The sequence below is a fragment of the Somniosus microcephalus genome, chromosome 13, assembly GCF_052327205.1.
Source record: "Somniosus microcephalus isolate GS21.2 chromosome 13, FLI_Smic_1.0, whole genome shotgun sequence".
Lineage (NCBI taxonomy): Eukaryota > Metazoa > Chordata > Chondrichthyes > Squaliformes > Somniosidae > Somniosus > Somniosus microcephalus.
In genome coordinates this window covers 182,578,152-182,595,820 of record NC_140999.1, presented here as the reverse complement: position 1 = coordinate 182,595,820, position 17,669 = coordinate 182,578,152, and the positions used below count along the sequence as shown (strand labels likewise).

Here is a 17,669-nt window from a genome sequence, read left to right as displayed (position 1 = left end):
TATATGAGGTTGCACTTCCAAAAAATAGATTTTATCACCACGTATAAAAAAATGATTGCACGTCACTCATTATATCCAGTATTCTGCTCTGTGGCAATAATCGGCACAGGGATGATGTTCTAACTGAATGAAAATATGAAATATTTTGCAACCAATATACCTTGAAAGAGCTTTTAATTATTGCACAAAAACACACTTTTGCATTACATCAATCCTATTGTATTGTACGTTTGAAGTATCAGCTTGGTTTGGTGGTAGAACTGTTGCATCTGAGTCAGTAGGTTGTGTAGTTCAGGGCCCCAGCCTTGAGCGAGTAATCTAGGTTTGACATTTTAGTGCGGTTGTGCAGGTGTCCTGCATTGTTGGAGGTGCCATATTTTGGATGAGATGTTAAAGCCCAGGTCCTGTCTGCCTGGTGCAAAATAAGTTTTTGGCACTCTCTCAGGAGGAGGTTAAATATTCCGTTGCATTATTCGAAGGTGAAAAGGGAAGTTTTCCAAGTAAGAATAGAAAGTTCTCTTGGGTATCCTGGCCAGCAGTCACCCCCTCAACCAATGTCAACAAAAACAGATCCGTCTCATTGCTGCTTATGGGTCCTTCTTGTGTGTGAAAATTGGTTGCTTACTGTTTGCCTGCAAAACAAGTGACTACACTTCAAGGGTAATCCAGTAGCTTGGGGTGTTCTGAGGAGGGCAACGGTGCTAGTTTAAAAAATATATATATTAATTTACTTAAGAAAGGGTAATTTTGACTCAGCGTTCTGGTGAGAAATGTGGCCCATTCTATATATGAATAGGAGGGGTGGCCTCTTTCAGGACCAATGCACATGGTCCTCCTTGGCCGGCGCTGGTTGACTCCCTGGCCGAGTTCTCTCTGCGGCTGGTGGGGTTCAGCACCGAGCCAGTGAACAGCTCCTGGACCCTGAGGCGGAACCTGCGGTCGCGGACACTGTAGATGATGACATTCCAGCAACTGATGGAGGTCAGGGTCCAGAAGGCGCAGTCGGAGAAGATGCACCACTGGTAGTCCAGCACTGTGCCCACTACCAGCACGGCAATGGGCCGAAGGAGGCGACGGTCATGATGCCGATGGCCTTGGCGGCGGCGATGTCAAAACAGCTGAGGCGTGGTTGGGTGGCGGTGCCGGGCTGGGACGAGAGCTTGGCCTGGGCTAACTTCTTCCTCACTTTGCAGTGTTGGCGAATGGCCGAGAAGGTCAGGATGGTGATGGCCACCGTGCCTCCCAGGAGGGAGGAATCGAAGGCGGGGAAGAGGAGTATGATCTTCCAGCCCGAGGTCTGGGGCCGGCCAGTGAAGGTGTAGATGCACATCTTACTGCAAGGACTGTACTGCAGGACCAGGCCCTGAACACCATGGGCACCATGGCCAGGAAGAAGCTGAGAGCCCAGGAGAGGGCGATCAGAGCGGAGCTCCTCCTCTTGGTGATGACCATCTTCTTGTGCAAGGGCTTCAGCACGGCGATGCCCCTCTCTCGATGGACAGCAGGAAGATGGTGCTGATGGAGATGAAAGTGCAGCCGGCAAACTGGGCTCCCACCTCCAGACAGGGCTGGAAAAGGGGCATGGGGTCCGCTTGCCGCCGTGTCCCGCCAAAGCTCCCTCTTACAGCCAAGGTGATCTCGGTGTAGACAGAGTAAGGGACCACCAGCACCCCCCACACTGAGATCCGCCAGAGCCAGAGATGCTTTGAGATAGCCTTGAGGAGTTCGGAAACTCTTGGAGCCCAGGAACACAACCAGAGTCAGAACATTGCCAACAATTATAGCGAGAACCAGTAGGATCTTGAGGGAGATGGTGACTGTGCCTCCTACCGTATGCTCACTGCAACCATCTGGGTCACTCTGGTTGGACCTCGCCAACATGATGTTCCTTGTATTAGATCATATCTCTTTTATGATTTTATTATTTAGGTTCTATCAGTCCAAGTCTCTTTTTCTTTGTGTAGAGGAGTCGATCTGGCCAGAGGCGAGTTGAGAATTCTCACCGGGTTTCTCATATCTCTTCTGAGTAGATGAAAAACATATTAAGTGCCCGAGACCAGAAGTCTGATATAAATTCACCAGCAGTTTATTTCCCTCTCTTCCCCCCCCCTTACTAAACCTGCAACCCACTCATCAAACAAATACATTACACGGTGAAAGGGAAATGTGAGTGAGGAGTCCCACTCACTAAAACTTCCTGAGGGACAAGGCTGGGACTCTTTTTACTCACAGTTTGACGAAAGGGGGTCCGGCTGCCTAGCTCTATGTTACCATCTTCATCAGCATTACAGTCAATATAATGTGGACAGCAACAATAATTACATAGAATGTACAGCACAGAAACAGGTCATTGGGCCCAACAGGTCCAGCCTGGTGTTTATGCTCCACACGAGCCTCCTCCCACCCCTCTTCATCTCAGCCTATCAACCTATCCTTCTGTTCCTTTCTCCCACACGTGTTTATCCAGCTTCCCCTTAAAGGCACCTGTGCTATTCGTCTCGACCACTCCTTGCGGTAGCGAGTTCCACATTCTAACCATAGTAATTAATTGACAATGTTAGGACAAATTCCACCCAGACCAGTAACTGTTTCATATTTGGGAATGTTTGTGTCCTAAATCACGTTTTTCTTAAATTAGTTAAGCAAGAGTGGTAGTTGGAGAGATAAGGGAGACTAGACAATTGCTTCCTGCTAACCGGAAGGGTGGAGAACCAGAGGACACAGATTTAAGGTGATTGGCAGAATAACCAAAGGCTACATGAGGAAAATCTTTTTTACGCAGTGAGTGGTTAGGATCTGGAATGCACTGCCTGAGAGGGGTGGAGTTTAGAAGAATGAGAGGGGATCTCATTGAAACTTATAAAATTCTAACAGGACTAGACAGACTAGATGCAGGAAGGATGTTCCCGATGGCGGGGGAGTCCAGAACCAGGGGTCACAGTCTAAGGATAAGGGTTAAGCCATTTAGGACAGAGATGAGGAGGAATTTCTTCACCCAGAGAGTGGTGAACCTGTGGAATTCTCTGCCACAGAAGGCAGTTGAGGCCAATTCATTAAATATATTCAAGAAGGAGTTAGATATATTTTTTAAGGCTAAAGGGATCAAGGGATATGGGGAGAAAGCAGGGACAGGGTACTGAATTTGGATGATCAGCCATGATCACATTGAATGGCGGAGCAGGCTCGAGGGGCCGAATGGCCTACTCCTGCTCCTATCTTCTATGTTTCTATGTTTCTATGGAGGCAGGCTAAATCCTGGCTTTCAAAAGGGAATTGGATAAGTACCTGAAGAAAATAAAATTGCAGGGCTACGGGGAAAGGGCGGGGGAGCGGGACTAGCTGAAGTGCTCCTGCAGAGAGCTGGCACGGGCTTGACGGGCTGAATGGCCTCCTTCTGTGCTGTAACCATTCTATGAACCCTAATCCCCAGCCTAACCCAACCCTATTTCTAAAACAACTGCTGTTTTTCCTAACGAATGTCTAACCTTAGCCCCAAAGCAAGACAGTCCCTTTCTGAAGCACCCCAGAGCCCGGTGCTAAAGATGCCGATAGCCATTTCTGCAAATTGCAGGCTATCTAATCCTACACCTCCTTCTCCTCCTCTCCTGCTACACTATCAGGAATATTCCAACAGGACAGTGCTGTTTGATTCTCGCGATCCGAACCATGGGGTATTCCTGGGGCATTCCACTGGGAGAAAGAGCGTTTCCCCAAAACACGATTTCAAGTCATTGAATGCGAAAACGGGGGAGCTAAAAACCTCAATTAAAAGTAAGATACTCCCCAGCCTCAAAGTTATGGAAATTAAGCGAAACTAAGGAACTCACCCGCTCACAGAAAATCCACCAAAGTCTCGATTCTTATTTTTTTTTCCCCTTAAATAACGGCGGCTTTTTACAAATCATTGGGGCTTTGGAAGAAAAAAATGCGCCTGGAACACAAGCGTCTGTTTGAAGGGAAGATTATAAAACCGCCCCTCGCCATGAATAAAGAGCGAGTGGAAAGTCAAGGCCTCGGGAAACGAGCCACTTTCCAAAGCCCTCCTCCGGGCTCTGAAGTCACATTGCATCAGTGCTATCACGGAATAACCGGCTGAAAATATTAGCTCATTGGAACAGCCGTATCATTACAGCCCAGCGGCCAAAAGCCAGCAGCCAAATCGCTCAAGCAAACCCAGTTTTGGTTGGAAGTAACTATGTAGCCAGCACCGTTCTCCTGATTGTTGTTCATAAATATTAGATAATGTGATCTTACTTTAATGTTTAAAAATGTTTGAAGAGTGATGTGCCTCAATAATCCCGAGACTCGATGTTAGCGAAACAAAACAAGGCTTTTATTAACTCAGAAGTGGAGAGAGGTATCTTCCCTGGAGGTCTGCAGTACTGGCTGTGAGGCCAGACTGAGCTGGCTTACATAGAGGCCAGGTATGGGCGGAGCCCTACACACAACACATTCCATACATTCCAATACACAATACAATGGTGAGGAGAAACCTGAAACCAACCACAGTCACAGGCAATACAATGGTAAGGGGGAACCTGAAACCAACCACAGTCACAGGCAGTGATGAATGGAATATTTCATCACATTCACCCCTTCTATAGATTTAGTCTGTTCGGGGGTTTGGTAGTCCTCTGCGACCGACGTGGCTGTTGTGGTGTCGCGGGTGTCAGCTGGGTGTCCCCGGTGGCCTCCTGGGTCTCTGCCGGGGGTGCCGCCAGGGTTGTTGAAGGGGTAGTTGGTGGGGGTGCCGTTGGTCGATGTTCTTCCGGGGGTGATGAAAGAGTAGTGGGTGGGTAAGAGTTGCTGTGGTCGTTGTTGCTGCTATTGCTGTGGTTGCTGTCGTTACTGGCTGGGGCGACGTCTTTTATTGACACGGTGTCCTCCCTTCCGTCGGCGTGCCGGACATACGCGTATTGGGGGTTGGCGTGGAGTAGGTGCACTGGCTCCACGAGAGGATCCGTCTTATGGCCCCTCACATGCCTTCGCATGAATACCGGACCCGGGGTGGAGAGCCATGACGGCATGGATACGCCTGAGGTGGATTTCCGGGGGAAGCTAAACATTCGTTCATGAGGCGTGGCATTAGTGGCAGTACACAATAGCGACCGTATCGAATGGAGCACATCTGAGAGGACTTCCTGCCAGCGGGAGATAGGGAGGCCCTTGGTCCTTAGAGCTAGAGTGACTGCTTTCCATACTGTCCCGTTCTCTCGCTCCACTTGACCGTTACCCCGGGGGTTGTAGCTGGTGGTACGGCTCGTGGCGATACCCCTGGACAGCATGTACTGGCGTAGCTCTTCACTCATGAAGGACGCCCCCCTATCCGTGTGGATGTAGCTCGGCATACCGAACAGGCAGAACAGGCTGTTGAGGCATTTAATGACCGTGGCGCTGGTCATGTCTGGGCAGGGGAAGGCGAATGGGAACCGGGAGTATTCGTCCACAATGTTCAGGAAGTAAACATTGCGGTCGACGGACGGGAGGGGGCCCTTGAAATCTAAGCTGAGCCGCTCAAAGGGCCGTGTAGCTTTGATTAAGTGGGCTCTATCAGGGTGGTAGAACCGAGGCTTGCACTCAGCGCAAGTGCGGCAGTTCCTGGTCAGAGACCGAACTTCCTCAATCGAGTAGGGTAAGTTGCGGGACTTTATGAAGTGGAACAGCCGCGTGACCCCTGGGTGGCAGAGGTCGTTGTGGAGGGTCTGTAGCCGATCCCCGGTGGCGCTGGCACACATCCCTCGTGAGAGGGCATCTGGGGATTCGTTAAGGGCCCCTGGCCGGTAAATGATGTCATACTCGAAGGTGGAGAGCTCGATCCGCCACCTAAGAATCTTATCATTTTTGATCTTCCCCCTCTGTTTATTATTGAACATAAACGCTACCGACTGCTGGTCGGTAAGTAGGGTGAAGCGTTTGCCGGCTAGGTAGTGGCACCAGTGGCGCACTGCCTCCACGATGGCTTGGGCCTCCTTTTCCACGGAGGAGTGTCTGATCTCGGGCCCTTGGAGGGTCCTCGAGAAGAAAGCTACGGGCCGCCCCGCCTGGTTGAGGGTGGCTGCCAAGGCAAAGTCAGACGCATCACTTTCCACTTGAAAGGGAGTGTTCTCGTCCACTGCCTGTAGCGTGGCCCGCTCAATATCCTGCTTAATGCTTTTGAAGGCGGCGTGGGCCTCAGCAGAGAGCGGAAAAGAGGATGCTTTCAAGAGGGGGCGGGCTTTGTCGGAGTAGTTGGGGACCCATTGGGAATAATAAGAAAATAACCCCAGGCACCTTTTCAGGGCTTTGGGAGTGTTGGGCAGGGGCAGCTCCCGTAGGGGGCGCAATCGGTCGGGGTCTGGTCCGATTTCCCCATTCTCCACCACGCTGCCTAGTATGCAGAGGCGCGTGGTGTTGAAAACGCACTTGTCCTCGTTATAGGTGAGGTTGAGTTTTTGTGCGGTTTTCAGGAACCTCTCGAGGTTCGAGTCGTGATCCTGCTGGTTGTGACCGCAGATGGTGACGTTGTCGAGGTAGGGGAAGGTTGCCTGCAAGTGGTGGTCATCGACCATGCGATCCATCTCCCTCTGGAAGACCGAGACCCCATTCGTCACCCCAAAGGGGACTCTGAGGAATTGGTAGAGGCGTCCGTTCGCCTCGAAGGCGGTGTACGGGTGGTCCTCTGGTCTGATAGGGAGCTGGTGGTACGCTGACTTGAGGTCGATGGTGGAGAACACCCGGTATTGGGCGATTTGGTTCACCATTTCTGATATGCGGGGTAGCGGGTAGGCGTCTAGTTGGGTGTACCTGTTGATCGTTTGGCTATAGTCGATCACCATCCGTTTCTTCTCGCTACCCCTTACCACCACCACTTGGGCGCGCCACGGGCTATTGCTGCATTCAATAATGCGCTCTTTCAGGAGCCTGTCTACCTCGGTTGCGATAAACCGCCTGTCCTCCCAGCTGTACCTCCTGCTTTTGGTCGCTATTGGCCGGCAGTTAGGGGTAAGGTTCGCGAATAGCGAAGGCGGCTTTACCTTCAGGGTAGCCAGGCCGCACACTGTGAGGGGCGGCTGGGACCCACCGTACTTGAGCGTGATGCTTTGGTGGTTGCACTGGAAATCCAGGCCCAAGATCACGCTCGCGCATAGATTCTTCATGATTAATACTTTAAAATTATCGTATACAGTCCCGTTAACGGGCAATTGTACCGTGCAGTAACCCAGAATGGTCGATGTCTGGGTTTTATCAGCCATAGAGATGGTACCCCGAGTAGGGACCACCTTTAGGGAGAGTTGTCGTGCCAGTTCCGGGTGGATAAAACTCTCCGTGCTTCCACTGTCAATTAAACATTTAACCCCGCACCCGTTTACCTCGATGTCCACCATTGATTTGGATAGCGGGTGGGGCCTGGTCTGGTCCACTGTGACCGATGCCACTGTAGGGCCCTGATCGAGACAAGATGGTGGACCATACGAGGTCGGGCAAGATGGCGTCCAAGATGGCCGCTCCCACGGCGCACACGCGGTGGTGGCAGGTTTTGGTTTTCCAGCGGGGTTCCCTCTGCACACCTTCCCAAAGTGCCCCTTCTTACCGCACTTAAAGCAGGTGGTGCCTTTCGCCGGGCACAGGTTTCTGGTGTGCTTTGGCTGCCCGCAGAAGTAGCAGTTGCGTCCCCGACGCGTCGCGGCTGTCGTAGGGCTTCTAGGGGGAGAGCGGGGCCCCGACGGTGTCGGGCTGCCGGGCGGGGAAGATGCCTTCCAAGATGGCGGCGCCCTTGGTGCACACGTGGCGGCGTGGATGGCGCGGGCTGAAGAGTAGGCGTCCGAGTTTCTCTGGGCCACATCCAGGGATCGTGCGGTGTCCGCAGCCTGTTTCAGGTCCAATCCCATTTTTTCCAGCAGTCTTTGCCGGATGTAAGTGGAGCTGAGGCCTGTGATAAAGGCATCGCGAACAAGCTCGTCGGTGTACACTGCGGCTTTTACATCTCGGCACTTGCAGTCTTTGCCAAGCATTTTCAGGGTGCCTAGGAACTCCTCCACCGATTCCCCAGGTCGCTGTGCGCGAGTGGCGAGCAGATGCCTAGCATACACCTCATTCGTAGGCTGCTGGTAATGCGCCTTTAAGATGTCGCAGGCGGCCAGGTACGTGTCGGCGTCTTGGATGAGGGGGTAAACCCGGTGGCTTACCCAATTCCGCAGAATTCCGAGTTTCATACTCGCAGCGTCCGTAGCGTCTTTGACGGCTGCGGAATTGTCCAGGAAGAATTCCATACACATAAACCAGTGTCCGAAGTGTGCTGATGCGTCCGGAGCATGCTGATCCAAATCCAAACGTTCGGGTTTCAGGAGTTGATCCATTGTGTTGAAAAATAAGTTAATAAAATTGATGTGCCTCAATAATCCCGAGACTCGATGTTAGCGAAACAAAACAAGGCTTTTATTAACTTAGAAGTGGAGAGAGGTATCTTCCCTGGAGGTCTGCAGTACTGGCTGTGAGGCCAGACTGAGCTGGCTTACATAGAGGCCAGGTATGGGCGGAGCCCTACACACAACACATTCCATACATTCCAATACACAATACAATGGTGAGGAGAAACCTGAAACCAACCACAGTCACAGGCAATACAATGGTAAGGGGGAACCTGAAACCAACCACAGTCACAGGCAGTGATGAATGGAATATTTCATCACAAAGAGATACTGTAAAAATATTACAACATGAAATCAGCATTATCAGATACCAAAATGCGACCTTGAGTAGAAGTCATTTCAGTCCACACCACGCCGCGGTCTCGCCAATGTAACTCACATGTGTTTTGGGTTTTTGAATTGGAGCAACAATTAGTATCATTTGCACAAGGCGGTCGACTGAAGCCCCCGCAGTCAGTGCAGTGGCAGATGACCACAGTCTCCACCCTGACACCAACATACCAAACCCAGGGGCAGGAACTGACCAGCTGGTCCATCAAGCCTGCCCAACACTCATGATGGCTGGAGCATCGTAACCAGATACTTCCTACACCCACCACCACCCCGCCTCCCCATCCGCCCCTCCCAATAGTTCAGCAAACATTAATTGTTTTATTGGAATGTGGGAAACGGCCCATTTACTGTACATCCCTGGCTGTCCTGACAGCATTTAGAGTCAACCATATAAGATAGGATTGGATGTCTTGCTGCAGTTGTACAGGGCCTTGGTGAGACCACACCTTGAGTATTGTGTGCAGTTTTGGTCACCTTATCTGAGGAAGGATGTTCTTGCTATGGAGGGAGTGCAGTGAAGATTCACCAGTCTGAAACCTGGGATGGCAGGAATGATGTATGAGGAGAGATTGGGTCGATTGGGCTTATACTCGCTGGAGTTTAGAAGAATGAGAGGGGATCTCATTGAAACGTATAAAATTCTAACAGGACTGGACAGACTGGATGCAGGAAGGATGTTCCCAATGGCGTGGGAGTCCAGAACCAGGGGTCACAGTCAGAGGATAAGGGGTAAGCCATTTAGGACAGCAATGAGGAGGAATTTCTTCACCCAGAGAGTGGTGAACCTGTGGAATTCTCTGCCACAGAAGGCAGCAGAGGCCAATTCATTAAATATATTCAAGAAGGAGTTGGATATATTTCTTAAGGCTAAATGGATCAAGGGATATGGGGAGAAGGCAGGGACAAGGTACTGAATTTGGATGATCAGCCATGATCTCATTGAATGGCGGAGCAGACTCGAGGGGCCGAATGGCCGACTCCTGCTCCTATCTTCTATGTTTCTATGGAGGAGTCAGACAGGTAGAGGTGGTATGTTCCCTTCCCTGAAGGGCATTAGTGAACCATTTGTGTTTTTGCAATACAACAGATGTTCTGGTGCAAATCCACAAACTACCAGATTCATTGAATTCATTTTCAAAATTTGCCACAGCAGGATTAGGAACTCATAACCTCTGGCTGCTTTTTTCAACACCCTAATCACAAGACTATCATACCTTACATGCATGTGTTGATCTCCACCTTTAGATATTTTTGAACACATAATCTAGGCGGGCACTTCTCAATGCAGTGCTGAGGGAGTGCTGCACTGTCGGAGGTGCCGTCTTTTGGGTGAGACGTTAAACCGAGACCCTGTCCGACTTCTCAGGTTGGTGTAAAGGGTCCTTTGGAAGTATTACAAGAAGAGCAAAGGAGATCTCCTGGTGTTCTGACCAACATTTGCCCCTCAACCAACACCACCAAAACAGATGATCTGGCCATTTAGCTCATTGCCATTTGTGGGACCTTACTGTGTGATGTCACTACAATACACCGCTGACTACACTTCAATAGTACTTTATTGGCTGTAAAGCATTTTGAGACATTCTGACAATATGAAAGGTGCTGTATAAATACAAGTTATTTCCTTCCTTCTACTTTCTCTTTCTAACCATCAATCCCATTTTTAGTTGAGATATTCATCCAAAAAAGGCTAAAAATGCACTTCAGATCCATAAGTATCTAAAAAGAGAAAGGATAGTTTAACACTTTGGGTCTCTGAGCTTGAGGAGTGGCAGGAGTTACTGCAGGGCGCACATTCCAGGAGGTGGTCACCCCGCAGCTACCGAGGGTTAAGGAGAATAATGAGTGGGTGGTCATCCAGCAGGGTAGGGAGAGGCAGGCAGTGCAGAAATCCAATGGGTGTATAGCACTATCAAACCGGTTTTCAGCATTGAATATCAGTGAGGGTGACGACATCTTGGGGGAATGCAGTCTAGAGCACATCCACGGCACTGTGAGACAAATGACTGCGCAGGGGGGGGGGCAGAGAAAATTAGTCATAGAGTCATAACGGCACAGAAGGAGGCCATTCAGCCCATCGAGTCCATACTGGCTCTCTGTAGATCAATCCAGTCAGTCCCATTCCCCCGCTCTATCCCCGTAGCCCTGCAAGTTTATTTCCCTCAAGTGCCTATCCAGTCTCCCCTTTAAAACATTGAGTGTCTCCGCTTCCACCACTTCCGTCGGCAGCGAGTTCCAGGTCCTCACCACTCGCTGCGTAAAAAAGTTTTTCCTCACATCCCCCTGTATCTCTTGCCCAAAACCTTGAATCTGTGTCCCTTAGTCCTTGTACCATCAACTAGTGGGAACAGCCTTTCCCCGTCTAGCCTATCCAAACCCATCATAATCTTGTACACCTCTATCAAATCACCCCTCAACCTCCTTTGCTCTAATGAAAAGAAATCCAGCTTCTCCAACCTGTCCTTGTAGCTAAGATCCCCCAAATTGTAGAAATTCAATGGTCATAGGGGATTCAATAGTCAGGGGGATAGGCATTTCTGCAACCACCAATGTGACTGCGCACAATGTGTTGCCTCCCTGGTGCCAGGGTAAAGGACATCACTGAACATTTTGAGGGGTGGGGGGGGCGGGGGGGAACAGCCAGAAGTTATGGTCCATGTGGGAACCAATGACATAGGAAGGAAAAGGGTTGAAGTCCCGCAGTCAGAGTTTCAGGAGCTAGAGAGGATGTTGAAAAGCAGGACTTCAAAGGTAGTAATCTCTGGATCACGCCCAGTGCCATGCACTAGTGAGTATAGGAATAGTGGGATAAACCAGGCTAACTTGTAGCTGGAGAAATGATGTGGGAAGGAGGGCGTCAGATTCCTGGAGCATTGGGACCAGTTCTGGGGAAGGTGGGACCTGTTCAAGGAGGATGAGTTGCACCTCAACAGAGCGGAGATCAATGTCCTTGTGGGAAGATTAACTAGTACAGTGGAGGAGGGTTTAAACTAATTTGCCGGGGGGGGGGGGGGGTGGGGGGAGGTGGGCACCGGGATGAAAGATTAGAGAGGAGAAACAAGGTTCCCAGAGGACTGGCAGAGGCACATAGCATTAGAGTAAAGAAATAGGCGGGATCAGACTGGGGGCAAATGCGAAGCAGTCTAAGATGGGTTTGGAGTGCATGTATGTAAATTCATGGAGCTTGGTAAATAAGGTTGGTGAGCTGCAAGCACAAGTCGCTACATGGGACTATAATATAGTGCCAATAACTCAGACCTGGCTCAAAGAAGGGCAGGATTGGGAATTAATATTCCTGTCTACAGGTATTCAGGAAAGATAGGGAAGGAAAAAAAGGAGGGGGGTGGGGTTGGCAGTATTGAAACATAGAAACATAGAAACATAGAAGATAGGAGCAGGAGTAGGCCATTCGGCCCCTCGAGCCTGCTCCGCCATTCAATGCGATCATGGCTGATCATCCAAATTCAGTACCCTGTCCCTGCCTTCTCCCCATATCCCTTGATCCCTTTAGCCTTAAGAAATATATCTAACTCCTTCTTGAATATATTTAATGAATTGGCCTCAACTGTCTTCTGTGGTAGAGAATTCCACAGGTTCACCACTCTCTGGGTGAAGAAATTCCTCCTCATCTTAGTCCTAAATGGCTTACCCCTTATCCTTAGACTGTGACCCCTGGTTCTGGACTCCCCCGTCATCGGGAACAACCTTCCTGCATCTAGTCTGTCTAGTCCTGTTAGAATTTTATACGTTTCAATGAGATCCCCTCTCATTCTTCTAAACTCCAGCGAATATAAGCCTAATCGACCCAATCTCTCTTCTTACGTCATTCCTGCCATCCCAGGTATCAGTCTGGTGAATCTTCGCTGCACTCCCTCCATGGCAAGTACATCCTTCCTCAGATAAGGCGACCAAAACTGCACACAATACTCAAGGTGTGGTCTCACCAAGGCCCTGTACAACTGCAGCAAGACATCCTTGCTCCTGTACTCGAATCCTCCCGCTACGAAGACCAACATACCATTTGCCTTCTTAACCGCCTGCTGCACCTGCATGCTTACCTTCAGCGACTGGTGCACAAGGACACCCAGGTCTCGTTGCACTTCCCCTTTTCCCAATCTATTGGCCTTCAGATAATAATCTGCCTTCCTGTTTTTGCCACCAAAGTGGATAACCTCACATTTATCCACGTTATACTGCATCTGCCATGCATTTGCCCAATCGCCCAACCTGTCCAAATTGTACTGGAATTTCTCTGCATCCTCCTCACAGCACACACGCCCACCCAGCTTTGTGTCGTCTGCAAACTTGGAGATATTACATCTAGTTCCCTCGTCTAGATCATCATTAATATATATTGTGAATAGCTGGGGTCCTAGCACCGATCCCTGCGGTACCCCACTAGTCACTGCCTTCCACTTGGAAAAAGACCTGTTTATTCCAACTCTTTGCTTCCTGTTTGCCAACCAGTTCTCTATCCAAGTCAGTACCTTGCCCCCAATCCCATGTGCTTTAACTTTGCTATTGATCAAAGAAACTATTATAGCACTGGAGGTGGATGATGTAGTTGAGGGGCCAAAGACAGAGTCTATTTGGTTAGAATTAAGGAACAGTAGAGAAGCTATTATTCTACTGGGTGTATATTATAGGCCACCAAATAGTGGGAAGGAGTTAGAGGAGCAGACTTGCAGGCAAATTACAGAAAGATGCAAGAACTACAGAGTGGTGATAATGGGGGACTTTAATTATCCTAATATAGACTGGGATCGTAACAGTGTAAAGGGCAAAGAGGGGGAGGAATTCCTGAAATGTGTACAAGAGAACTTTCTTGATGTGGTAAACCTTTAGTCACCTTCGTAACTCTTCGCCTTTTATTGGAGGAATTGATAGGTATATCAATTTTATTGACTAAATTTAATGATGTCCGACAACGAGTCACAACCGGCGGAGGAGCCACCAGCGCAGCTCCCAGGAGCACAGCCACACCAGCCAGCTTGGCTGCGAGCCCTCAGACCGACGTACCTGGACCTGAACCCACGAGCAGCAAACTCAGCCGCAGACTTTAAACACTGGCTGGTCTGCTTCGAATCATACCTGAGAGAATCCAGCGTCCCTCAGGCATCCAAACTAAGTGTCCTGCAGGCACAACTGAGCCCGAGAGTATACACTCTCATCGAGGACATGACTACCTACGAGACCGCCATCAACCTGCTGAAACAGAAGTACCGGACCCCGGTAAACTACATGTACGCTAGGCACCTCCTAAGATCACGGCCGCAACAGCCAGGAGAATCAGTAGCCGAATTCTCACAGGCGCTATATGCACTCGCCAGGAACTGTGACTTTAAATCGGTGTCGGCAGCCGAAAATACTGAAGATAATATCCGCGACGCATTCCTGAAAGGCCTACGGTCCGAGTACTCACGGCAAAGACTGCTGGAAGCTAAAGACCTCAGCATGGAAAAAGCTGAAGCCCTCGCTATCTCCCTGGAAGTGGCCCACCAAGATCAGGAAGCATTCACCAGGTACTGCTCGCGACCCTGGGACTCGGGCCCGACCCCTACCACAGCACCCTTCCCAGCGCCGCCCCCGGGACCTACCTCTGCGTCGGCGTCCCGGACCCGACCGGCCCCGCCACCCCCGGCACCGGCCCCGACATCGGGCATCCGCGATCGGGCCGCCGGCTGTTTTTTTTGTGGCCAGGAGAAGCACCCGAGGTCGCGCTGCCCAGCCAAGAACTCCATATGTAAAACCTGCCTGAAGAAAGGCCACTTCTCCAAGGCCTGCAGGAGCGGATCCTCAGAGGCCAGCAGTGCCGCATGCGAACTATGGGGGCGGCCATCTTCGTTTAGGGCAACTGAGGCCAGCATCCCCACACATGAGTCATGGGGGCGGCCATCTTTGTTTAGGGCAACTGAGGCCAGCATCCCCACACATGAGTCATGGGGGCGGCCATCTTTGATTAAGGCAACCGACCCCAATAGTGCCTCATGGGGCCCTACCTCGTGGGAGACGCCATTTTACTCACCACGCCCGACCGCCTCGCCCGCAGATGACAACGACTCGCTCAGCTACACACTAGCTTCCGTCACCCTAGACCAAGCCCGCCCGCACCATCTGTCCAAGTCAATGATGGACATCAAAGTGAACGGCCACGCCACGACTTGCCTGTTCGACAGCGGAAGCACGGAGAGCTTCATCCACCCAGACACGGTGAGCCACTACTCCCTCTCTGTCCTACCAATGCGCAGCCGAATCTCGATGGCATCGAGGTCCCACGCCACGGACATCAGCGGCTACTGTGTCGTGACCCTGTCGGTTAAGGGCACGGAGTATAAAAACTTTAAACTCCTCGTCCTCCCCCATCTCTGCGCTGCCGTCCTACTAGGGCTGGACTTCCAATCCCACCTCCAAAGCGTAACCCTAGCATACGGTGGACCCCTCCCCCCACTCACAGTCAACAACCAGCAAACGTTAAACCGCCCACCGCGTAACACCTGCAGCCTCTCCACCCTCAAGGTCCCGCCACCCTCTCTGTTTGCTAACCTTACCCCTGACTGCAAACCCGTCGCTACCAAAAGCAGGCGGTATAGCGCCGGGGACAGAGCCTTCATTAGCTCTGAGGTGCGGCGCCTCCTGAAAGAGGGCATTATCGAGGGGAGCAGCAGCCCCTGGCGTGCCCAGGTCGTAGTCGTAAAGACCGGCGATAAAAACCGCCTGGTCATCGACTACAGCCAGACCATAAACAGATATACCCAGCTGGACGCATACCCCCTCCCCCGCATATCTGACATGGTCAATCAGATTGCACAGTATAAAGTATTCTCGACCATCGACCTGAAGTCGGCCTACCACCAACTCCCTATCCACCCTGAGGACCGCCAGTATACCGCCTTCGAGGCGAATGGGCGCCTATACCACTTCCTTAGGGTCCCCTTCGGTGTCACTAATGGGGTCTCGGTCTTCCAAAGGGAGATGGACCAGATGGTTGACCAGAACGAACTGCAGGCTACATTCCCCTACCTAGATAACGTCACTATCTGCGGCCGCGACCGGCAGGAACATGACGCGAATCTGGAGAAATTCCTCCGTACGGCCCAACGGCTGAACCTCACCTACAATAAGGAGAAATGCGTGTTTAACACCACGCGCCTTGCCATCCTCGGCTGCGTAGTGGAGAACGGAATCATCGGCCCCGACCCAGAAAGAATGCGCCCCCTCATGGAGCTACCCCTCCCCCACTGCCCTAAAGCACTTAGGAGAACCCTGGGGCTTTTCGCCTACTATGCCCAATGGGTACCCAATTACGCGGACAAAGCCAGACCCCTCCTGAAAGCCACTTCCTTCCCCCTCACGGAGGAGGCGTGCGCGGCCTTCTCCCTCATTAAGGGAGACATAGCCAAGGCCACGATGCACGCAGTGGACGAGTCCATCCCCTTTCAGGTGGAGAGCGACGCATCCGACTTCGCCTTAGCCGCCACCCTAAACCAGGAGGGGAGGCCAGTGGCCTTCTTCTCAAGGACCCTACAGGGCCCCGAGATCCGACATTCGTCGGTCGAGAAAGAGGCCCAGGCGATCGTGGAGGCAGTACGGCGCTGGAGGCACTACCTGGCAGGCAAACGATTTACCCTCCTCACCGACCAGCGTTCGGTGGCTTTCATGTTTAATAACAAGCTGAAGGGCAAAATCAAGAATGACAAGATTTTGAGATGGAGAATCGAGCTCTCCACCTACGATTATGAGATCTTGTACCGGCCAGGCAAGCTGAACGAATCCCCTGATGCCCTTTCACGAATGACATGCGCCAGCGCGCATATCGATAGGCTTCAGACCCTCCACGACCAGCTCTGCCACCCCGGAGTCACCAGACTCTACCATTTCATTAAGGCCCGCAACCTGACCTACTCCATCGAGGAGGTCAGGACCATGACCAGGAACTGCCAGACCTGTGCGGAGTGCAAACCGCACTTCTATAGGCCGGACCGAGCAAGCCTGATCAAGGCCACCCGCCCCTTCGAGCGCCTGAGCATCGACTTTAAGGGGCCCCTCCCGTCCTCTGACCGTAATGTGTACTTCCTCAACATCGTTGATGAGTACTCCCGTTTCCCCTTTGCCTTCCCCTGCCCCGACATGACCAGTAGCACGGTCATTAAGTGCCTGAATGCCCTCTTCGCCTTGTTCGGGTTCCCGAACTATATACACAGCGACCGGGGCTCCTCCTTCATGAGCGAGGAACTCCGGCAATTCCTCCTAGAGAGAGGTATTGCAGCAAGCAGGACCACCAGCTACAACCCCAGAGGTAACGGTCAGGTGGAAAGAGAGAACGCGACGGTATGGAAGGCCGTCCTCTTAGCCTTAAAGTCTAAGGGCCTCCCAACCTCCCGCTGGCAAGAAGTCCTCCCGACAGCGCTGCACTCCATCCGGTCATTACTTTGCACGGCCACTAACACCACCCCCCATGAACGAATGTTCGTTTTCCCCAGGAAGTCGACTACGGGAACCACTCTACCAACCTGGCTGACCGCCCCGGGGCCGGTCTGGCTGCGGAAACACGTGAGGACCCATAAAACGGACCCCCTGGTCGAGAGGGTGAACCTCCTGCACGCCAACCCCCAGTACGCCTACGTGGCGTACCCAGACGGGCGGGAGGACACTGTCTCCCTACGAGACCTCGCACCCTCAGCCGATCCGGAAACACCGCCACCACCCCCCCCAACCTCAGTCCAGGTAGACGGCATGCCGGAACCCCACGAGCCCTCGCCGACCACGCAAACACCAGCATCAACACCGGATAAGGCACCAGCACCGGATAAGGCAACACCACCGCTGCGGCGATCGGAGAGGCTTACGAAGCCTCCGGACAGACTGACCTACCAGAATTGGTAGTACACTTCACCCCGCCGGACTTAATTCTAAACAAGGGGTGAATGT

General features: G+C 51.7%; 1 pseudogene; it reads right to left on the bottom strand.

The window, feature by feature from the left end:
* Positions 1-782: 782 nt before the first annotated feature.
* LOC147108847 (trace amine-associated receptor 9-like) lies at positions 783-1,916 on the bottom strand (annotated as a pseudogene).
* Positions 1,917-17,669: the final 15,753 nt, after the last annotated feature.